Genomic DNA, 24111 nt, shown 5'->3' on the forward strand with positions numbered 1-24111 from the left:
TTTGCATTATCTGTTCCCCTGTTCGGGTACTGTCTCCACCATGTTCTTCATCGGGGCTTAGAGGTGACAGTGGCATTCTTGGCATGTGCAAGAGGGGTGTCAGGTCCCCTGGGTGCTGTGATTCCTCTCTTGGTGAGGGTTCATTTTGGAGCAGCTGGCTCGGCGTTATCGACCTCAGTCGCGTTTCTTGATCGTCTGGGCTCAGTGGTGACACTGGTGTACTTCTCCCAGAGACGGGGCGTGGTGTCTCTGGTCCTTCCACTTCTCCATCCCTGGGTGGAGGTGTCCATCTGTGCCTTTCTCGTTGCCCTTGTGTTTCTCTTTGCTGCTGTTGCTCGTAATTCTGTGGCTGCTCCCTCTGCTCGTTATCCCTATTTTCCCCAACTTCCTGTGAGGGCTGGGCGCTTGCTGGATTGCCTTCAGCCTGTTGGTTCCCCTGTCGTTGCTCCGCCTGACGTTGGTTGTCTCTCCTCCTCCACTGCCTTACATGTGTTGCTACCTTGTGGTTATTCAATCCTCTCTTTGTTGGGGCAGAGTAGTGGCAGTATTGCACGTCGCACTGGAAACGAAAATGGGGAACCCTTTGCTCCTCCCTCATCTGCCTGTTGAGGATGCACGTGTGATTGCTTGGCCGGATAGTCAGTACCAGATAGCACCCTGCACACATGTTCATATATTCGTTGATTTTCTTGTTGTGGGCTTCCTTTAGATGTCGGACTAGTGATTGCTTGCAGCCAGACCACCCCGATGACGCACATTCCCATGGGCATCCCTGCGTCCTCTCTGTGCATTTGAAGGATGGTGGTGCAGGGAACCATATGGTCAGCATTCGGTTTCTTCTTTCCGGCTGGCGATCTCCTTCGTTTCTTCCCCTTGGCTCTTCGTCGTCCATCTTGCTTTACCCACACGAACACCCACACACACATGACAACCCCCTTACCAGGGTGTACCCGCACTATCACGGTATTCCTGGAGGATCGGCCGAGAGTTGTGTACCGACCTCCCTTTCGCCATCACAAACCCACTCGATCGCAAGGTGATGGTTTACCGGGGAGGGACTTTGGGACGAATACACTTCTATGAGTGCAGGTCCCTCAGCCAGTACTAAGTAAGGAAGTACAGAGAGGAGGGAATAGCCACGTGTGAGAAGCACCCACGTGGGGTCCCGTGGGACCAGGTTTGGGGCTTTGCAGGCCCCCCCAGTATGTTTCCTCTCACTGCATGGTATTAGTAATAACCACCGCAATGGTGAAATACTGGGTTCCCTGCTCACCACCTAAAACAACAAAGGAGTAACTCTGTTACTTTCACCCCCAGAAAGTCCAAATCTGTGCTCTTCCTTCTATGTAAAAAAGAACACTGATTATGTACTCTCCATTAAGCTGATAAGAACAGATACTACACTTTGATCTTAGCCAAAAGGCCGAGAAGCGATGACGATTGTTGTGTTGCAATCAAAGCAATGCACATTACACAATAACCTTACTTTAGTTTTAAATTGGTGCAACAAGAATTTATCTCGAGTTCTGTTTGCAGATAAACAGTCAAACTCCTTTTGCATCAACACTAGTAATCTATAATAATAAAAACCGTAATTATATTACCAATTATTATACTATTCTTTACACTTCATTGTTATATTACCATTTACAATTTTTAGTTTTCCTTAATCTTAAAAAAAAATCACTTTGTTCGTTATTTCTTTCTTTCATTCTTTCTTTCTTTTTTCTTTATGAACATTATTGACCAGTGTTAGTGAAGGAAGAAACTGGCATGTTTGAGGGACAGACTGAAGGACGCATACCCTACACTGTACTTTTCCCATGAAGAGATACGCCGGTTGCCAATGTTTTTTAACTATGATACCAACAATACACCCGCTGTTTTTGTTATTTTATTTTCTACATAGAAGCTGGAAAACTAATTTCCGTTGCATTATGAAAAGTATAAATTGCACTAAAAATGATAGTGCCTAAATGATTGAGACAATTACTTTATGAACCGTGTATGCCAACCTTCATGAAAAAATGAAGCTCCGCCCAGAGAAGTAGTTCCTGAAGTATTTGTAAAATGCTTCCACAAGTATAAATATTTATTGCATATAATTGTAGAAAATTTGGAATTGTATCAATTTCTAGTTTGGTTATTAGTCAATTTTCCAATAAAATGATTCTGGGCTATATTGATCTCATTACTATGCCAAATAAAGTATTTCCACAATGTTCAGTTTTATATTAGGAAGGATAGCCCTCACTGGATAGCAAGTTCCTCATAATTAATAGATAAAGTACATAAGCAATATCCCAAACGACTTAATTGTGAGAGGAAGAAGCTTCAGGATCAATTTGCTACAGAAGAAAACTTGGCTTACCTCTATACAAACTTATCCTGGCAAATCAATCTAAAGTTGATGGTTGAGATACTATTAATTACTTTATTTTGGATCTAATGGGAAATCATATTGAATTAGACACAAGAAAAACGCGAAAAAATTATCAATAGTTAAAATTTTCTAACCCCGTATGTTTGTGTTTTGATGGAAATGCATAGTTTATAAAGCCAAACTTGTTTATTTCCATCATATGCCTCTCACTTTTAATGTGACAATTTTTATTTTAGCATGTTACGAATTATATAAAAAGTTATCATATAATTGGTTTATAAATTTAAATAAATAACATAAGAGAGATGGTTCAGCACAATTCAATTCAATTTCAATTTCAATTGTTTATTCCTTGATAGAGGAAGCGGGATCCTAGTGCTGTCACTAGGTACCCCTGTACAATGACACCAGAATCATCTGGCAAGTGTGAAAAGTATATACAGTATAAATATTATAAAGGGGCTTACTAAAGCCTAAGGAAGGAAGGATGTTCCTTTAACACATAATTAATATTATTTACAAAATATCTGGCCAGTATTGGGAGGATCATCGTGTCTCCGTCAGGGGGTCGTGGAGTGGTGGTCCAGCAGGCGTCACGGAAGCGTTGTGTGTGGGGACATCTTAGGAGGTAGTGAATAAGGGTGCGGCTGTCGGGTCTTCTGCATAACGCACAAGAGCGTTGCTCAGGGGATGTGGGGATACCAATCTCCCAAGCAAAGTCATATCCAATGATGATACGGGCAGCAATCACGTCCCCCTTCCGCGACCCTTTCCCGTAGACGTATGAGAAGTCAGGAAGTTTACGGAGGACATCGTACCATGTGGGCGGGGAGTCCAGGGGGATGGCTGCTTCCCGAGCTTCTCTCTGTTTGCGGCGGATTTGGGTCCTAATCTGTAAGAGTGTTCGAGGAACAACGTAGTCAGGTGTGGCCTTGTTGCAGCCAGTCTTGGCAAGGTCATCTGCTGCCTCATTCCCCAAGATACCGACATGACTAGGTATCCATAGGAATGTCACAGGACGGCCTTCATCCTGAAGTTTGGATGTTAACCCTCGTATTCGGAGGATGAGGTCCTTATTTTCCCCAGATCCAAATGCGATCCCGTCGAGAGCAGACCTGGAATCGCAGCAGACAAGCAAGGGGCAGAAACCATCTGCTTCTTCCTCAGCGAGAAGGGCAGCAAGGAGGGCTATTAGTTCAGCCTGAGTGGAGGATGCCCCGTCAGAAACTCTGAGAGACAGTTTGATAGGCTCAGGGGCATGAGGACGGGAGATGTAGACACCAGCCCCGGCCCTACCTGTAGCGGGGTCAACAGAACCATCAGTGTAGAGGACGACCCTACCTGGGGACCAGTGAGCGATCCTGGAGAGGTGGTATTTGCAGAGAATAACAGGGTTCACCTGGGATTTCGGGAGCGGTCCACCGAGGGCAATCACTTCAGGTTGAAAATCCAGCCAGGGAGAAGGAGACGAACCAACAGCAGGGGTGACAACAATATCAGGCAGGAGGTCATGTTCCTGAAGGGCTCGGATGAGTGACCCTCGCCACTGTCTTCTAGATGGAGGTCGGTCTCGAACAGCAGTAGTCAAGTTGGTTTGGACATAGTTGCCCCTAGGATCCCGTAGAATGGAGACGGCAGTTTTTAGGTAAAACTCCTGGACACGATCCTGTAAGGGGGAAAGACCAAGTTCGTTATATAGAGAAGTAGAGCGTGTCCACTGAGGAGCCCCAAGGATGATACGAGCAGCTTTCCTCTGGATAACTTCGAGACGGTTGACAGCAGTCCGACTAATGTTGACGAGGGCAGGGGCGGCGTAGTCGACACAGGAACGAACAAAAGACTTGTACATGGTGAGAAGTACAGGGATGCTGGCACCAAGGGAACCCCTGCACATGGTAGAGAGGGGAGCGAGACGCCGAAAACATATGTCTCGAAGATAGCGGACTTCAGGGATCTGACAACGTGTGCGAGTTACATACACACCCAGGTATTTTGTCTCATTAACCCAGTCCAAGGGCGTTCCTGATAAGAAAAGGGGTGGAGGTACAACACGACCGTGCCACATGGCTTTTGTTTTCGCAGTTGAAAGAAGGAAACCAAGTGAATCACACTCTCTGGAGACCAGATCAAGGGCTTCCTGCATGCTGAGGTAGTCAGGGGCTTGGAGGAGGACATCGTCGGCATATCCTGAGTGGACAACTTCTGTCGGCCACGGGAGTGATGCAATGGAGTGCATGAGAGTGTTAAACAAGGTGGGACTCAGGACTCCACCTTGAGGGGTGCCGAGGTTCATTTCTTGAACAGGAGACATAGAGCCTTCAACGCGAACCCGGGCCTGACGTCCAGTGAGGTAAGAGGCGATCCATTGTAGAAGTCTCCCTTTAACCCCTAACCGTGCAAGTTCAGCTAAAATGAGGGCAGGCTGAGCCGTATCAAAGGCTCCCTTGATATCAAGGAAGACGGAGACGCGGGCAGTCTGATTGCAATAAAAGGAAGCAATGGAGTGTGCTGTGCTGCGATGTTGAATGAAACCATTGAGGGAGTTGTGGAAGCCGCCTATGGTGTGAAGAAGGCGACGATGGAGTATCCTCTCCATCATCTTGCAAACACAGGAGGTAAGACTAATGGGTCGATATTTCCCAGGATCTCCCGGCTTAGGGATGGGGATAATAGTGGCATTTTTCCAGTTGGACGGGAGAACCCCATGTTCATAAGACATATTGTAGAGAGCAAGCAAGGGGCCGTTAGGAATATTAGTACAGGCGTTGAGGACGGAGTAGGTTATCTGATCATCCCCAGGAGAGGTGTCTTTTCTAGAGCGACGAGCACTGTCAAGCTCGAACTGTGTGATGGGATGATCAGTGGGGGCAGGGGAGGCAAGAGCAGCACGAACAACAGGCTCAGACGCATCGATGCGGGCCTGCACTGCCTCCTGCATTGGATTTGGAAGTGCCTCAGGGGAGGAAGCTTGTGCCCAGTCCTCCATTAAAGAGCAGGCAAGGGAGGCGGGGTCAGGGTGGGGAGGAGGCCTCCGTCGAGTACCCCGTATAGCATTAATCCGATTCCATACATAAGAGGGTGACGACTGGAACGATAGAGATCCCGTGAAGGATAGCCAGTCCGCCTCACGTATCCGACGGCGCTCCTGAGTTGCAAAGGAGCACCAATTTTTGAAGTCTTCCCAGTCCTCTGGAGACCGAGACCTCCGTATGGCAGAGTGGAGATCACGGGTTACCTGCCGGAGATGTCTCATGGCAGGGATACGATACCAGTAGTTGGTGGCACTTCTGGGGTGACGGGGAGGGCGTGGAGGGGTAGCGCGATTGACAGAGTCATACACGGCATCAACAAAATCAGCGCTGTAAGAGTCAAGGGACTGAGGGACAACATAGGAATCCGCCCAGGTAGAAAGGTATTGGGTAAAGGAAGGAACAGCATCTTGTGTGAGACGAAGGCGAGGGGATCGATAAGGAGTTGATGTCGGGGCAGAGAAGGAGAGCCTGAGATGGGTAGTAACGGCAAGATGGTCACTATACAGAGCAGGCTCGGTGCAGACGGTAGGATGAAAGGAAGTATGACCGTTCAATAGTAAGCCAACATCAAGGAAACTATGGGGGAGGCGAGTAGGATCGTCAGGACAAAGAAAGCGAACATCATCATCCCCATTAAGAAACTGTGAGAGATGTGATCCGTTAAGGGTACATGGAGTGGGATGATCCGGAGTAAGAGTGGGATGGCGGGCATTAAAGTCGCCAAGAACAATAGTGGGAACCCCATCATGGAGGTCGTGAAGAACCTGGGGGTCCAGAGAATCACTCTTGAAATGAACATTGACTACACGAAGGGTCCGGTCACCAAGAGTAAGGGAGACAGAAAGTAATTCAGACGGGGGTCCATGTGAGTCAGGTGAAGGGAGACGAACAGATGGAATGGTGTTACGCACAAGGGTGAGGAGGCCACGAGCCTGCCCACGGTACCGAGGCAGGGTGTAAACAGAATAGCCAGAGAGGCGGAGTGGAGTAACATCGTCTGTGATGGTTTCCTGAAGTAGAGCAACATCTACTTGATGGGAGAGCACAAACTGGGCGAGGTCTGTCCGGCGAGGTCTAAGTCCCTGGATGTTCCATTGTAAGAAGAGGAGGGAACGGCCTCCGGTGTGAGATGAGTCGGAGGGGCTAGATAGGGCTCCAGAGGAGGTACCAAATTCTGTTGAGAGAAATGGAGAGGGAGGAGTGGGAAAGCGAGGGATGGATCCTCCATCTCGGGAGATGGAAGGAGGCGGGTTATCAGGGCTTGCAAAGTGCGCCCCTGTTGGGTCAGGGTGTCCAGAATGAGTTGTTGTTGCTTCTGCAATGTCGCAATTGTTTTCACAAACAAGTCGAGTTGGGCTGAGAGAAGGTTGATTTGCTTGGAGTGGCGATCCAGACGGAGAGTGATTGTTTCCATAGAACCAACTTGGTGTACCTGTGCATGAGCTGGAGGTGGCGGCGAGGATTGCCGAGGGCCCGACTGGGCATGTGGCGGTGGTAGCGACGGAGAGGGACGGTGAGGGTTCAGTTGAGTAAGAGGTGGTGGTGCTGGTGAGAGACAGCGGGGGTCCGGGTGGGCAGGAGATGGTGGTGACTGTGTGGCAGGGCCGGCAACGACCTTGTTCCAAGAACGGTAGGGAGAGGGAGGGAGGGGAGAAAGGATGGGTGGTAGGGGTGATGGAGGGGGTGGTAGAGGAGAGGAGATCAATGGGAAATCCTTGGTGGATGGAAGAGGCGGTGGTGGATAGGATTGAGGTTTGGTTGACAGGGGCTTCGTCAGAGACGAGGGCGGTGGTACAAGGTAAGTTTTCCCCGGGCGAGTGCCAGGACGCTGTGGGCAATTGGCATTCCAGGCGTGGTGACTGCCATGGCAATTGACGCACCGTGGAATAACTGGGATTTTGTTCTGAATTTTCGATTTGCATTCCACTGTGTCGTGAGGACCTGCACAGAAACCGCAGGCGACCATCCTCGTGCACTCCCAGGTGCGGTGTTTCCACGATTGGCAACGCCACAGATTTTCGGGGTTCCGATAAATCGGTCGAGAGGACAGTTGTGAATTGGTCCTACATTCACCTTCGGGGGGAGGGGGCCCACCCACCAGCCGATGAGTTCGTTGGATGGACGTTTGGAGACCGGGTTGATGCGGCGTTCCATGTCCAGTAGTTGTGGGAGAAGAGGGCGAAGATCGTCGATAGGGATCTCCCAGGGTACGTGGCGAACCATTACCTTGGTACGACGAGTTTCTGGGGTGATGATGGTGAACTTCAGCATCACCTCCCCCTGGGGAGCAGGAAAGCCCACCTGAGTGAGCAGGCGTACCGTCTCGTCCATTTGTGTGGTGACTATCACGGCTGTGGGACCTCGGCGGAGGCGAAGTGTTGAGTCCTGAAGTGGAGAGCAGTGACGGAAGAACCAGGTCGTCCGTGTGCTCAGAGGCAAGTCCCGAGGGAAGGCGAGACGACGAAGGCGCGACGGGGCAGGGAGACAAAGGGAATCCCCTATGTCCATCGTCGGCGGAGGGTCGGTCATTGAGCCACATGTAGGCTCACTTGGGGACCCCGATGACAGGAGTCCACCCTCTACAGCCCCAGAAGGGGTGCAAGGGGGAGCCGTGGCCCCTGCTGGAGACCCTGACTTCTGAGGTTTCTGCTTCTTCTTTGACGTGTCTTCAAGAAGAAAGTCGTCAGCATCACTGTCACCCACCGCCGCCGTTTCCAACGAACGGGAGCGTTTAACGGCGGGCATAGGGCACGTTGGCAACACTGCAGTCAGGTGGAGTGGTAATGACGTCACACTATCACATTGCGCATGCGCAAACTTGAACAACTTTGCTCAGAGGGATCGGGTGGTAGGACCAGATGTTTTATCCCCAAAAAATGACAAAGTCCAAAAGTAACAAAAAAATATATGCCACTGTGCTGATATCTGGGTCTTACTACAGTTGTCTGCACAGGCTGGGATTGGTAGACGCTCTGAATTCGTCAGAAATACGAATTTTAAGGAGCAGTCTCTTACTGCCTTTGTTGACACTACGCACGCATGCGCGTTCTTCCTTCAGCACAATGATAGTCAGTCAAGTTAGGTTAGGGTTTAGGATGAACAATTCAGGGCATACTTACCTGGCACAGGAGATGCCGTGATCACGAAGGCGGTTTTCCCAGGGCGAGGCTCACCATTGCACTCCGGTGATACTGACCCTTGCGATTAACCCAAATGTGGTTAACTCGAGTGCGCAATTTTTGTTAGCGGGGGACTGCGTTCGCGCTATCCCCCTTACACAATTCATAAGGGATTACATAAGAAATATAAGGTACAACGGCGTATTTTTACAGCTTAACAAGGTCTCTGTTAATAAATAGTACTTGATTTATGCTTAAGGTCAGCAAAGAATTTTTTTTCTACGCTACTTTTATATGATTTATATTTTGACAATTACGTGTGAATGAAAGATTTTCAAACTCTCTAATTGATGCCTAGTAACTCATAATATTGAAAGAAGTTGGGTTTTTTTTTAATAGTCAATTGTTTTCAATTTCAATTGTTTATTCCTTGATAGAGGAAGCGGAATCCTAGTGCTGTCACTAGGTACCCCTGTACAATGACACCAGAATCATCTGGCAAGTGTGAAAAGTATATACAGTATAAATATTATAAAGGGGCTTACTAAAGCGTAAGGAAGGAAGGATGTCCCTTTAACACATAATCAATATTATTTACAAAATATCTGGCCAGTATTGGGAGGATCATCGTGTCTCCGTCAGGGGGTCGTGGAGTGGTGGTCCAGCAGGCGTCACGGAAGCGTTGTGTGTGGGGACATCTTAGGAGGTAGTGAATAAGGGTGCGGCTGTCGGGTCTTCTGCATAACGCACAAGAGCGTTGCTCAGGGGATGCGGGGATACCAATCTCCCAAGCAAAGTCATACCCAATGATGATACGGGCAGCAATCACGTCCCTTTTCCGCGACCCTTTTCCATAGACGTACGAGAGGTCAGGAAGTTTAAGGAGGACATCGTACCATGTGGGCGGGGAGTCCAGGGGGATGGCTGCTTCCCGAGCTTCTCTCTGTTTGCGGCGGATTTGGGTCCTAATCTGTAAGAGTGTTCGAGGAACAACGTAGTCAGGTGTGGCCTTGTTGCAGCCAGTCTTGGCAAGGTCATCTGCTGCCTCATTCCCCAAGATACCGACATGACTAGGTATCCATAGGAATGTCACAGGACGGCCTGCATCCTGTAGTGTGGATGTTAACCCTCGTATTCGGAGGATGAGGTCCTTATTTTCCCCAGATCCAAATGCGATCCCGTCGAGAGCAGACCTGGAATCGCAGCAGACAAGCAAGGGGCAGAAACCATCTGCTTCTTCCTCAGCGAGAAGGGCAGCAAGGAGGGCTATTAGTTCAGCCTGAGTGGAGGATGCCCCGTCAGAAACTCTGAGAGACAGTTTGATAGGCTCAGGGGCATGAGGACGGGAGATGTAGACACCAGCCCCGGCCCTACCTGTAGCGGGGTCAACAGAACCATCAGTGTAGAGGACGACCCTACCTGGGGACCAGTGAGCGATCCTGGAGAGGTGGTATTTGCAGAGAATAACAGGGTTCACCTGGGATTTCGGGAGCGGTCCACCGAGGGCAATCACTTCAGGTTGAAAATCCAGCCAGGGAGAAGGAGACGAACCAACAGCAGGGGTGACAACAATATCAGGCAGGAGGTCGTGTTCCTGAAGGGCTCGGATGAGTGACCCTCGCCACTGTCTTCTAGATGGAGGTCGGTCTCGAACAGCAGTAGTCAAGTTGGTTTGGACATAGTTGCCCCTAGGATCCCGTAGAATGGAAACGGCAGTTTTTAGGTAAAACTCCTGGACACGATCCTGTAAGGGGGAAAGACCAAGTTCGTTATATAGAGAAGTAGAGCGTGTCCACTGAGGAGCCCCAAGGATGATACGAGCAGCTTTCCTCTGGATAACTTCGAGACGGTTGACAGCAGTCCGACTAATGTTGACGAGGGCAGGGGCGGCGTAGTCGACACAGGAACGGACAAAAGACTTGTACATGGTGAGAAGTACAGGGATGCTGGCACCAAGGGAACCCCTGCACATGGTAGAGAGGGGAGCGAGACGCCGAAAACATATGTCTCGAAGATAGCGGACTTCAGGGATCTGACAACGTGTGCGAGTTACATACACACCCAGGTATTTTGTCTCATTAACCCAGTCCAAGGGCGTTCCTGATAAGAAAAGGGGTGGAGGTACAACACGACCGTGCCACATGGCTTTTGTTTTCGCAGTTGAAAGAAGGAAACCAAGTGAATCACACTCTCTGGAGACCAGATCAAGGGCTTCCTGCATGCTGAGGTAGTCAGGGGCTTGGAGGAGGACATCGTCGGCATATCCTGAGTGGACAACTTCTGTCGGCCACGGGAGTGATGCAATGGAGTGCATGAGAGTGTTAAACAAGGTGGGACTCAGGACTCCACCTTGAGGGGTGCCGAGGTTCATTTCTTGAACAGGAGACATAGAGCCTTCAACGCGAACCCGGGCCTGACGTCCAGTGAGGTAAGAGGCGATCCATTGTAGAAGTCTCCCTTTAACCCCTAACCGTGCAAGTTCAGCTAAAATGAGGGCAGGCTGAGCCGTATCAAAGGCTCCCTTGATATCAAGGAAGACGGAGACGCGGGCAGTCTGATTGCAATAAAAGGAAGCAATGGAGTGTGCTGTGCTGCGATGTTGAATGAAACCATTGAGGGAGTTGTGGAAGCCGCCTATGGTGTGAAGAAGGCGACGATGGAGTATCCTCTCCATCATCTTGCAAACACAGGAGGTAAGACTAATGGGTCGATATTTCCCAGGATCTCCCGGCTTAGGGATGGGGATAATAGTGGCATTTTTCCAGTTGGACGGGAGAACCCCATGTTCATAAGACATATTGTAGAGAGCAAGCAAGGGGCCGTTAGGAATATTAGTACAGGCGTTGAGGACGGAGTAGGTTATCTGATCATCCCCAGGAGAGGTGTCTTTTCTAGAGCGACGAGCACTGTCAAGCTCGAACTGTGTGATGGGATGATCAGTGGGGGCAGGGGAGGTAAGAGCAGCACGAACAACAGGCTCAGACGCATCGATGCGGGCCTGCACTGCCTCCTGCATTGGATCTGGAAGTGCCTCTGGGGAGGAAGCTCGTGCCCAGTCCTCCATTAAAGAGCAGGCAAGGGAGGCGGGATCAGGGTGGGGAGGAGGCCTCCGTCGAGTACCCCGTATAGCATTAATCCGATTCCATACATAAGAGGGTGACGACTGGAACGATAGAGACCCCGTGAAGGATAGCCAGTCCGCCTCACGTATCCGACGGCGCTCCTGAGTTGCAAAGAGCACCAATTTTTGAAGTCTTCCCAGTCCTCTGGAGACCGAGACCTCCGTATGGCAGAGTGGAGATCACGGGTTACCTGCCGGAGATGTCTCATGGCAGGGATACGATACCAGTAGTTGGTGGCACTTCTGGGGTGACGGGGAGGGCGTGGAGGGGTAGCGCGATTGACAGAGTCATACACGGCATCAACAAAATCAGCGCTGTAAGAGTCAAGGGACTGAGGGACAACATAGGAATCCGCCCAGGTAGAAAGGTATTGGGTAAAGGAAGGAACAGCATCTTGTGTGAGACGAAGGCGAGGGGATCGATAAGGAGTTGATGTCGGGGCAGAGAAGGAGAGCCTGAGATGGGTAGTAACGGCAAGATGGTCACTATACAGAGCAGGCTCGGTGCAGACGGTAGGATGAAAGGAAGTATGACCGTTCAATAGTAAGCCAACATCAAGGAAACTATGGGGGAGGCGAGTAGGATCAATTCAATTCAATTTCAATTTCAATTGTTTATTCCTTGATAGAGGAAGCGGGATCCTAGTGCTGTCACTAGGTACCCCTGTACAATGACACCAGAATCATCTGGCAAGTGTGAAAAGTATATACAGTATAAATATTATAAAGGGGCTTACTAAAGCCTAAGGAAGGAAGGATGTTCCTTTAACACATAATCAATATTATTTACAAAATATCTGGCCAGTATTGGGAGGATCATCGTGTCTCCGTCAGGGGGTCGTGGAGTGGTGGTCCAGCAGGCGTCACGGAAGCGTTGTGTGTGGGGACATCTTAGGAGGTAGTGAATAAGGGTGCGGCTGTCGGGTCTTCTGCATAACGCACAAGAGCGTTGCTCAGGGGATGTGGGGATACCAATCTCCCAAGCAAAGTCATACCCAATGATGATACGGGCAGCAATCACGTCCCCCTTCCGCGACCCTTTCCCGTAGACGTACGAGAAGTCAGGAAGTTTACGGAGGACATCGTACCATGTGGGCGGGGAGTCCAGGGGGATGGCTGCTTCCCGAGCTTCTCTCTGTTTGCGGCGGATTTGGGTCCTAATCTGTAAGAGTGTTCGAGGAACAACGTAGTCAGGTGTGGCCTTGTTGCAGCCAGTCTTGGCAAGGTCATCTGCTGCCTCATTCCCCAAGATACCGACATGACTAGGTATCCATAGGAATGTCACAGGACGGCCTTCATCCTGAAGTGTGGATGTTAACCCTCGTATTCGGAGGATGAGGTCCTTATTTTCCCCAGATCCAAATGCGATCCCGTCGAGAGCAGACCTGGAATCGCAGCAGACAAGCAAGGGGCAGAAACCATCTGCTTCTTCCTCAGCGAGAAGGGCAGCAAGGAGGGCTATTAGTTCAGCCTGAGTGGAGGATGCCCCGTCAGAAACTCTGAGAGACAGTTTGATAGGCTCAGGGGCATGAGGACGGGAGATGTAGACACCAGCCCCGGCCCTACCTGTAGCGGGGTCAACAGAACCATCAGTGTAGAGGACGACCCTACCTGGGGACCAGTGAGCGATCCTGGAGAGGTGGTATTTGCAGAGAATAACAGGGTTCACCTGGGATTTCGGGAGCGGTCCACCGAGGGCAATCACTTCAGGTTGAAAATCCAGCCAGGGAGAAGGAGACGAACCAACAGCAGGGGTGACAACAATATCAGGCAGGAGGTCGTGTTCCTGAAGGGCTCGGATGAGTGACCCTCGCCACTGTCTTCTAGATGGAGGTCGGTCTCGGACAGCAGTAGTCAAGTTGGTTTGGACATAGTTGCCCCTAGGATCCCGTAGAATGGAAACGGCAGTTTTTAGGTAAAACTCCTGGACACGATCCTGTAAGGGGGAAAGACCAAGTTCGGTATATAGAGAAGTAGAGCGTGTCCACTGAGGAGCCCCAAGGATGATACGAGCAGCTTTCCTCTGGATAACTTCGAGACGGTTGACAGCAGTCCGACTAATGTTGACGAGGGCAGGGGCGGCGTAGTCGACACAGGAACGGACAAAAGACTTGTACATGGTGAGAAGTACAGGGATGCTGGCACCAAGGGAACCCCTGCACATGGTAGAGAGGGGAGCGAGACGCCGAAAACATATGTCTCGAAGATAGCGGACTTCAGGGATCTGACAACGTGTGCGAGTTACATACACACCCAGGTATTTTGTCTCATTAACCCAGTCCAAGGGCGTTCCTGATAAGAAAAGGGGTGGAGGTACAACACGACCGTGCCACATGGCTTTTGTTTTCGCAGTTGAAAGAAGGAAACCAAGTGAATCACACTCTCTGGAGACCAGATCAAGGGCTTCCTGCATGCTGAGGTAGTCAGGGGCTTGGAGGAGGACATCGTCGGCATATCCTGAGTGGACAACTTCTGTCGGCCACGGGAGTGATGCAATGGAGTGCATGAGAGTGTTAAACAAGGTGGGACTCAGGACTCCACCTTGAGGGGTGCCGAGGTTCATTTCTTGAACAGGAGACATAGAGCCTTCAACGCGAACCCGGGCCTGACGTCCAGTGAGGTAAGAGGCGATCCATTGTAGAAGTCTCCCTTTAACCCCTAACCGTGCAAGTTCAGCTAAAATGAGGGCAGGCTGAGCCGTATCAAAGGCTCCCTTGATATCAAGGAAGACGGAGACGCGGGCAGTCTGATTGCAATAAAAGGAAGCAATGGAGTGTGCTGTGCTGCGATGTTGAATGAAACCATTGAGGAGTTGTGGAAGCCGCCTATGGTGTGAAGAAGGCGACGATGGAGTATCCTCTCCATCATCTTGCAAACACAGGAGGTAAGACTAATGGGTCGATATTTCCCAGGATCTCCCGGCTTAGGGATGGGGATAATAGTGGCATTTTTCCAGTTGGACGGGAGAACCCCATGTTCATAAGACATATTGTAGAGAGCAAGCAAGGGGCCGTTAGGAATATTAGTACAGGCGTTGAGGACGGAGTAGGTTATCTGATCATCCCCAGGAGAGGTGTCTTTTCTAGAGCGACGAGCACTGTCAAGCTCGAACTGTGTGATGGGATGATCAGTGGGGGCAGGGGAGGTAAGAGCAGCACGAACAACAGGCTCAGACGCATCGATGCGGGCCTGCACTGCCTCCTGCATTGGATCTGGAAGTGCCTCAGGGGAGGAAGCTCGTGCCCAGTCCTCCATTAAAGAGCAGGCAAGGGAGGCGGGGTCAGGGTGGGGAGGAGGCCTCCGTCGAGTACCCCGTATAGCATTAATCCGATTCCATACATAAGAGGGTGACGACTGGAACGATAGAGATCCCGTGAAGGATAGCCAGTCCGCCTCACGTATCCGACGGCGCTCCTGAGTTGCAAAGGAGCACCAATTTTTGAAGTCTTCCCAGTCCTCTGGAGACCGAGACCTCCGTATGGCAGAGTGGAGATCACGGGTTACCTGCCGGAGATGTCTCATGGCAGGGATACGATACCAGTAGTTGGTGGCACTTCTGGGGTGACGGGGAGGGCGTGGAGGGGTAGCGCGATTGACAGAGTCATACACGGCATCAACAAAATCAGCGCTGTAAGAGTCAAGGGACTGAGGGACAACATAGGAATCCGCCCAGGTAGAAAGGTAGTGGGTAAAGGGAGGAACAGCATCTTGTGTGAGACGAAGGCGAGGGGATCGATAAGGAGTTGATGTCGGGGCAGAGAAAGAGAGCCTGAGATGGGTAGTAACGGCAAGATGGTCACTATACAGAGCAGGCTCGGTGCAGACGGTAGGATGAAAGAAAGTATGACCGTTCAATAGTAAGCCAACATCAAGGAAACTATGGGGGAGGCGAGTAGGATCGTCAGGACAAAGAAAGCGAACATCATCATCCCCATTAAGAAACTGTGAGAGATGTGATCCATTAAGGGTACATGGAGTGGGATGATCCGGAGTAAGAGTGGGATGGCGGGCATTAAAGTCGCCAAGAACAATAGTGGGAACCCCATCATGGAGGTCGTGAAGAACCTGGGGGTCCAGAGAATCACTCTTGAAATGAACATTGACTACACGAAGGGTCCGGTCACCAAGAGTAAGGGAGACAGAAAGTAATTCAGACGGGGGTCCATGTGAGTCAGGTGAAGGGAGACGAACAGATGGAATGGTGTTACGCACAAGGGTGAGGAGGCCACGAGCCTGCCCACGGTACCGAGGCAGGGTGTAAACAGAATAGCCAGAGAGGCGGAGTGGAGTAACATCGTCTGTGATGGTTTCCTGAAGTAGAGCAACATCTACTTGATGGGAGAGCACAAACTGGGCGAGGTCTGTCCGGCGAGGTCTAAGTCCCTGGATGTTCCATTGTAAGAAGAGGAGGGAACGGCCTCCGGTGTGAGATGAGTCGGAGGGGCTAGACAGGGCTCCAGAGGAGGTACCAAATTCTGTTGAGAGAAATGGAGAGGGAGGAGTGGGAGAGCGAGGGATGGATCCTCCATCTCGGGAGATGGAAGGAGGCGGGTCATCAGGGCTTGCAAAGCGCGCCCCTGTTGGGTCAGGGTGTCCAGAATGAGTTGTTGTTGCTTCTGCAATGTCGCAATTGTTTTCACAAACAAGTCGAGTTGGGCTGAGAGAAGGTTGATTTGCTTGGAGTGGCGATCCAGACGGAGAGTGATTGTTTCCATAGAACCAACTTGGTGTACCTGTGCATGAGCTGGAGGTGGCGGCGAGGATTGCCGAGGGCCCGACTGGGCATGTGGTGGTGGTAGCGACGGAGAGGGACGGTGAGGGTTCAGTTGAGTAAGAGGTGGTGGTGCTGGTGAGAGACAGCGGGGGTCCGGGTGGGCAGGAGATGGTGGTGACTGTGTGGCAGGGCCGGCAACGACCTTGTTCCAAGAACGGTAGGGAGAGGGAGGGAGGGGAGAAAGGATGGGTGGTAGGGGTGATGGAGGGGGTGGTAGAGGAGAGGAGATCAATGGGAAATCCTTGGTGGATGGAAGAGGCGGTGGTGGATAGGATTGAGGTTTGGTTGACAGGGGCTTCGTCAGAGACGAGGGCGGTGGTACAAGGTAAGTTTTCCCCGGGCGAGTGCCAGGACGCTGTGGGCAATTGGCATTCCAGGCGTGGTGACTGCCATGGCAATTGACGCACCGTGGAATAACTGGGATTTTGTTCTGAATTTTCGATTTGCATTCCACTGTGTCGTGAGGACCTGCACAGAAACCGCAGGCGACCATCCTCGTGCACTCCCAGGTGCGGTGTTTCCACGATTGGCAACGACCACAGATTTTCGGGGTTCCGATAAATCGGTCGAGAGGACAGTTGTGAATTGGTCCTACATTCACCTTCGGGGGGAGGGGGCCCACCCACCAGCCGATGAGTTCGTTGGATGGACGTTTGGAGACCGGGTTGATGCGGCGTTCCATGTCCAGTAGTTGTGGGAGAAGAGGGCGAAGATCGTCGATAGGGATCTCCCAGGGTACGTGGCGAACCATTACCTTGGTACGACGAGTTTCTGGGGTGATGATGGTGAACTTCAGCATCACCTCCCCCTGGGGAGCAGGAAAGCCCACCTGAGTGAGCAGGCGTACCGTCTCGTCCATTTGTGTGGTGACTATCACGGCTGTGGGACCTCGGCGGAGGCGAAGTGTTGAGTCCTGAAGTGGAGAGCAGTGACGGAAGAACCAGGTCGTCCGTGTGCTCAGAGGCAAGTCCCGAGGGAAGGCGAGACGACGAAGGCGCGACGGGGCAGGGAGACAAAGGGAATCCCCTATGTCCATCGTCGGCGGAGGGTCGGTCATTGAGCCACATGTAGGCTCACTTGGGGACCCCGATGACAGGAGTCCACCCTCTACAGCCCCAGAAGGGGTGCAAGGGGGAGCCGTGGCCCCTGCTGGAGACCCTGACTTCTGAGGTTTCTGCTTCTTCTTTGACGTGTCTTCAAGAAGAAAGTCGTCAGCATCACTGTCACCTACTGCCGCCGTTTCCAACGAACGGGAGCGTTTAACGGCGGGCATAGGGCACGTTGGCAACACTGCAGTCAGGTGGAGTGGTAATGACGTCACTGCTACGTCACACTATCACATTGCACATGCGCAAACTTGAAAAACTTTGCTCAGAGGGATCGGGTGGTAGGGCCAGATGTTTTATCCCCAATAAATGACAAAGTCCAAAAGTAACAAAAAAATATATGCCACTGTGCTGATAACTGGGTCTTACTATAGTTGTCTGCACAGGCTGGGATTGGTAGACGCGCTGAATTCGTCAGAAATACGAATTTTAAGGAGCAGTCTCTTACAGCCTTTGTTGACACTACACACGCATGCGCGTTCCTCATTTAATAGTCTGTATCACACTCGACAGTCACTCACTGTCACAGCAATGAAAGAAATCTATCATGATCTTGTTTACCAACACCTGATACACTGTCACACAGTATGGGGGGGGGGGGGCCTCTAGCTCTTCAAAAACATAATCTCTGGTTACTGCACAAAAGAGAGTTGTACGGACAATGACCTACTTGAAAAAAAAAACAGATCATACAAATAAAAAATTAGCTATTTTGAAAATTTTTAAATTCGAAGATGTTAACACCTACTGCTGTGCCCCTTTGTTTACAAATCTATCAATCACTTTTCATTCGCCTCTACCGCCGTGGACTTCCCCGAGTGTTGATGTAGTCGTCCACACCTTCCCTGGTCGTAAATCCACCCAACTGTGGTATATGCTCAAACTTAACTGCCTTGAGCAGATTAATGATGTCGCCTCCTCTCTTAAGACCTCCCACCCTCCTATCCTCGTCTACTGTGATGGGTCTGTTACCACGCTGGGCAGCGCTGGGGCAGCTGTGTGGATTCCTGAGCGCCAGGCCTGCAGGAAAATCAGGGTCCACGACTGGGCCTCCTCCACTGATGCTGAAAGCATAGCCATCCTCGCGGGCATTCATGAGGAGTCGACCTACTGTATGCTCGCACTGAACGCTGGAACCTCCTTATAATCAGTGACAGCACTTCGGCGCTAGCGAGGCTCAAATTAGCCTCCCCCTCCTCCCCTGCCGCCCAACACACCCTAGCCGCCGTCGCCGGGCTAGAACAAACTGATGACATCCGTGTCAAGTTTATTTAGATCCCGTCACTTATAGGAATAACTGCCTGTGACACTGTAGGTCGGCTTGCCAAAGAAGCTACACAAGAAGAAGATATTGAAGCCGCTCTCGCCCTCTCCTTGAGTCATCTCAAATCTCGCATACACGCCACACAACGAGAGGCATTCGATGAAAATTGGACACACCTGAAGCAACGGGGTAGCGTCACACTATGCCACTATGACGCTGTAACCGGTGACGACAACCGCCACTACAAAGAGTATCAATCCCTGACTCGATCTCAACAGATTATGTACATGAGACTGCACCTAGGGTACAGGTACCTATGGGAGTACATTGGCAACCCTGAGCCTGGCCGCACTGTTTGTAAACTTTGTGGCCAACCCGACTCTCACACCCTCTCTCACTACATCCTCACGTGCCCTATGACCACCTCCTACAGGTCCCTAGCTGTTACCAACACCTCTTCCCTCCCTGACCAGATATCCCTCCTCCTAGTGACAGGCCTGGCACTTGACATTATTAGGGACCTGCCACGCTTTGCCATAAACAGATGAAATGTACCGGGAACTTTCCCCCCACGCACTCATCATTCTCTCACTTTATGTAACTTGACAAAACCTATGACCCTTCAGGCTTTTACCCCCTTAATGCACGAGTCATAAAGGCAAGTATGAACTTTGCATACTTCCCAGATGGGCGCTGTAAATGCTTCTGCGCTTCACCTTGCACAGGATGTAAGGGGGTGCCCAATAAACTATCCCCCTCGGGGGCAAATCTGAATCTATCAATCACTTGCTTGACAATAATTATTTCCAGTTCCGGTATAATCAGAGATACAACTTAAGGCACCCAGAGCTACTCCTCCATAAAATATCACGGTGTGAAGGTGTGGAACAACTTACCCCCACACATCCGAGCAAAGCCTACGCTCCCTTCCTTTAAATCATCTCTTAAAAAAAATCTATTGTCTAAGTATTAATATTTCTTGTAACACCTACTATATTTACAGTACCTGCTTTTATTGTACCATCAAAACCGTTTTATCGGAAATTATCATGAAAATAGATAAGTAATTACCATTGCAATAAACATAATTGCCAACGAGACATAATCATGTTCTGTCCTCTTGTTCAACCTTATTACTGTACAACCCAATTGTAGTTGGGTAGGAGACGCTAATTTTCAGCAAATCAGCTCAGCTGGGGCGCCTGTGGGTAGAGCTGTACCGCTCTTGCCTCGCAAGCCAGTTGTCATGGGTTCGATTCCCGGGTCGGTGGAAATTTGTTCCGACACACTTGCCAGCTTCCCTTGGTCCTTGTTCACCTGGCAGCAAATTAGGTACCTGCTATAAATCGAAAGTTGCGAATTCGTATTCAGGGAAAGTTGTTTGAGCTTCCAATAACTTGCTTTGACATAAACCACTGACTCTTCAGGCTTCTACGCCCTTGACTCTTCAGGCTTCTACGCCCTTAACTCATGAGACATATTCCTCCTACACCGTCTTCCACCTTCTTGAGCCAATGGCTCTCTTCTCTCCATCCCATCATCATCATCAACCATGAACTTAGCATGCTTCCCTGCTGGGCGCTGTAAACGCTTTTGCGCTTCACCTTAAACAAGGATGTAAGGGGGTGTCCAATAAAAAAAACAAAAAAAAAACAGCTCAGCTGCGCCTTTCGCGTCACACTTAGAGGTCACGGTGATTGGCTAAGATGTAGGCACATAGGCAGGCTCTTTTTGGTGTAATATGCCTCTATAATGGCTTTTTGGCAGGAATATTGTCTAAACTAGATTCTCATAGATTTTCTCTAAAACATGACAATTTACATGGCACTGTTACAGAAGCATTTTTTTCCTATGTTTTTTTGTTTTTTTTTACGTTATCAAACTTGACTTGAAGCCTGTAGATAAGGATGAAGGGCTAATATTTGTTGCTGGGTTTTTGTTGGAAGTACTTTGGAAGTATTGGGGCGGGGGGGGGGGGTTAGGTGGACGTAAATGAGGGGAAAGTTTGAAGGAAATTAGGAGAGTAAAAGTATCCGGGCTCAACTAGACATGCTTTTGACTTTTCTTCTCGTTCATGTTTTGATATAACAGTAGATAGTATTTCAAGCGCTATAATAATTATTTAATGTTTTTTTTTTTTTTTTTTTAAGATTTATTGGACTGCTACTCCTGCGGACCTGAAGTTACCAGTTTCATACAGGCGTAATAGTGGTAGGTAGACATGAGAGACCGGTGGTTATCACCATTGAAATAACTTATATTACATAAGAATAAAAGCATTTCTATAATCAAGATCCAGGTTTATTTTCATTATATTAGATTACTATTAATTATGACTAAACGGTTGCACAATGAGGGCCATAATATAAAACAGAACATTTATGAACTAAGTTATGCCCTTAAAGACCTTAGTTGAAGCGCAGTCATAACATTGTAACAATAACATTCTCGTTGATTTGCTATATTTGTTCAGATTTAAAGGAATTATGAAAATTAAATCCTCTTAAAGAAAATCCACATTAAGTAATACCACTTTTGACTGCCAATCACGGTAGTCTTAAATGTTACGAAGGACTTGTAAATCTTATTTTAAAACTCTTCTAGACACTGGACAATAAAACCTTTAATGTCTTTCTTGACTGGAACTACAACTCCATGTATGTTCTAAGTTAATGTTTGTTGGGGTCTTGAACAAGTTTGCGACCATAGCTCTGGTTTCCCTTCAGAACGCATAAATCTTTCGCCTTTTACTAAAGATTTCCGTGGGGGGGAACAACTCAATGAGTCTTAATAAATTTTTTCTTAGCCCATTCACATGGGCTCACAAAACTAATTCAAATTAGCTGAAAAGAATCATACAATATCGTAATCAAGTGTATGTAATCTAATGTAGTAAAAAAAAAAAAATCTATTCACATATACAACGTCCTGGATGGAACAATTATCCCGACTATTACATATCTAAATCAGGTTGGGAGAATACAGATCTGTCATAAAATTAATTTCATGCACTTATTAAAAATTGCTCTAGACTTCAAACAAACCAAGGGTACCTAGGGACAGCACTAGGATCCCGCTTCCTCTATCAAGAAATAAAAAATATTGAAATTGAATTGAAATCTGTAAACCTTTTGAGTTCCCTACTTGAAATATTTGTTCTCTAACCACTTCGGGAGAACAGAGTCCTCCGGAGAGACTCAGGTATTCCAAAATACCGCACAGGGTGTTCATGAAATTTGAATTGGTGAGAGAACACCCTTACTTTGCGTCAACTTAGAGATGTCTGATTACAGATGAAGCGTTCAAGATCCTTTGTGACTGATGTTGAAAGCTTCTATTGTATTTACTGTTAGTGAAATTGTCAATATAAGTCAGGGTAGAATCTACTTTAAGAATGAGGTATCATTGACGTCATCCCTAGAGATGCCAGTAATTGTTAACTGTGGCTGAAGTCACCCCCTTTTCATATATGAACATCACAGAATCTGATGTTCATGGTGAAATTGTTGTAAGGGTGTTAATTAAGAAATTAATTAATTATCCTGAAGGGGACTCTCACGCCACGTATCTCTGAAAATCTAACGGGTGTAACCTAATACTACTTGTCTAACGCTCCGGAACGTTCACCAGGGACTGCCATCTTGAACCTTGAAATCAATTTAATTCTGGTCTTCGATAGCTCAGTCACAGCGAAGTTTGAAAAAAGGATCTTAGGAAAGTAAAATGAGTTCGTAGTCTCATTTTCACGTAGTTGATTGATACGTTTATTGAGATAAAAAAAAATACATTTCAAAGGGATGAAGTGACTTAAGTCGTCCGCCACCCCAGTCCAGGAATGTCCCTCTCAGGACTCACATAAATCCCTAATACAGATATATCTTGTATAGTGCATAGTTATATTCCAGATGCAAAATTTCTATATTTCTTGAATATTTCATCTACTTTCCTATTTTTAACCATCCATTCTATTTGCTTGGAGACATTATTTATCTGGGCATTTCTATATACATTAAGAAATGGGCATCCCATGTGGCAGGGTATGGGACCTGGATGTTCTACAAACTCTACATTCCATATCCCGTTCACTTCTCTCGGCTCCAAGTTCCTAGTAATATTTATACCCTAATCTTAACCTCATACACACCGAATCTTTCCACCTGCTCCTATCTTTCCTATTTGTAAAATTTGTGTTCATGAGAACATGATAGTAATGTTTCATTGTTTCACTTTTCTCATATATTTCATTCCTTTTTAAATTATCTTCTATTGATTGTATTTTCCGCAATTTGCTCATAATTTTTTCAAAGTTTTAATACATATTTTGTCAATCTCGGCCTTTTCCGTGACTCTTTTTGCTATTATATCTACTGCTTCATTAAGACCAATCCCCACATGTGAAGGGGCCCATACAAATCGAAAACTATGGCCTTTTTTCCTTATTGTATTTACAATTTTTCTACATAAACCAATAATGTGTTCAAAGACTGAACTCCCGCTGCTCAAAGAATCTAAAGCTGCCCTACTATCAACAAAAAAATATATATCTTTATTCCTCTTTACAACATTTTCTAATCCTACTAACAATGCATATAACTCGGTCGGCTTGTGTTGATGATCTAAAATTGCTCGGCCGTTGTCCAATTTTCGTGTCATCAGTACCTTGTTCTGTGTACTGGTTTATAAGGATCCCACACCCTGCCCTGCCACTTGACACAACTGAACCGTCACAATAATTTCAATTCAATTTCAATTGTTTATTCCTTGATAGAGGAAGCGGGATCCTAGTGCTGTCACTAGGTACCCCTGTACAATGACACCAGAATCATCTGGCAAGTGTGAAAAGTATATACAGTATAAATATTATAAAGGGGCTTACTAAAGCCTAAGGAAGGAAGGATGTTCCTTTAACACATAATTAATATTATTTACAAAATATCTGGCCAGTATTGGGAGGATCATCGTGTCTCCGTCAGGGGGTCGTGGAGTGGTGGTCCAGCAGGCGTCACGGAAGCGTTGTGTGTGGGGACATCTTAGGAGGTAGTGGATAAGGGTGCGGCTGTCGGGTCTTCTGCATAACGCACAAGAGCGTTGCTCAGGGGATGTGGGGATACCAATCTCCCAAGCAAAGTCATACCCGATGATGATACGGGCAGCAATCACGTCCCCCTTCCGCGACCCTTTCCCGTAGACGTACGAGAAGTCAGGAAGTTTACGGAGGACATCGTACCATGTGGGCGGGGAGTCCAGGGGGATGGCTGCTTCCCGAGCTTCTCTCTGTTTGCGGCGGATTTGGGTCCTAATCTGTAAGAGTG

At 48.6% G+C, this 24111-nt stretch overlaps 2 non-coding genes and 1 pseudogene across 2 annotated transcripts; 2 read left to right on the forward strand and 1 right to left on the reverse strand.

Moving 5' to 3' along the window:
• Positions 1-1315: 1315 nt before the first annotated feature.
• LOC121880428 lies at positions 1316-1435 on the reverse strand (annotated as a pseudogene).
• A 7091-nt stretch (positions 1436-8526) lies between these two features.
• Positions 8527-8689, forward strand: LOC121880426. The gene has a single exon (XR_006091532.1). It is a non-coding gene; the product is annotated as a U1 spliceosomal RNA (small nuclear RNA).
• Positions 8690-21505: 12816 nt separating this feature from the next.
• On the forward strand, positions 21506-21621 carry LOC121880430. Its single transcript, XR_006091535.1, has one exon. It is a non-coding gene; the product is annotated as a U5 spliceosomal RNA (small nuclear RNA).
• The last annotated feature ends 2490 nt before the right edge of the window (positions 21622-24111 follow it).

This window comes from Homarus americanus, unplaced genomic scaffold (assembly GCF_018991925.1).
Source record: "Homarus americanus isolate GMGI-L3 unplaced genomic scaffold, GMGI_Hamer_2.0 scaffold44930, whole genome shotgun sequence".
Lineage (NCBI taxonomy): Eukaryota > Metazoa > Arthropoda > Malacostraca > Decapoda > Nephropidae > Homarus > Homarus americanus.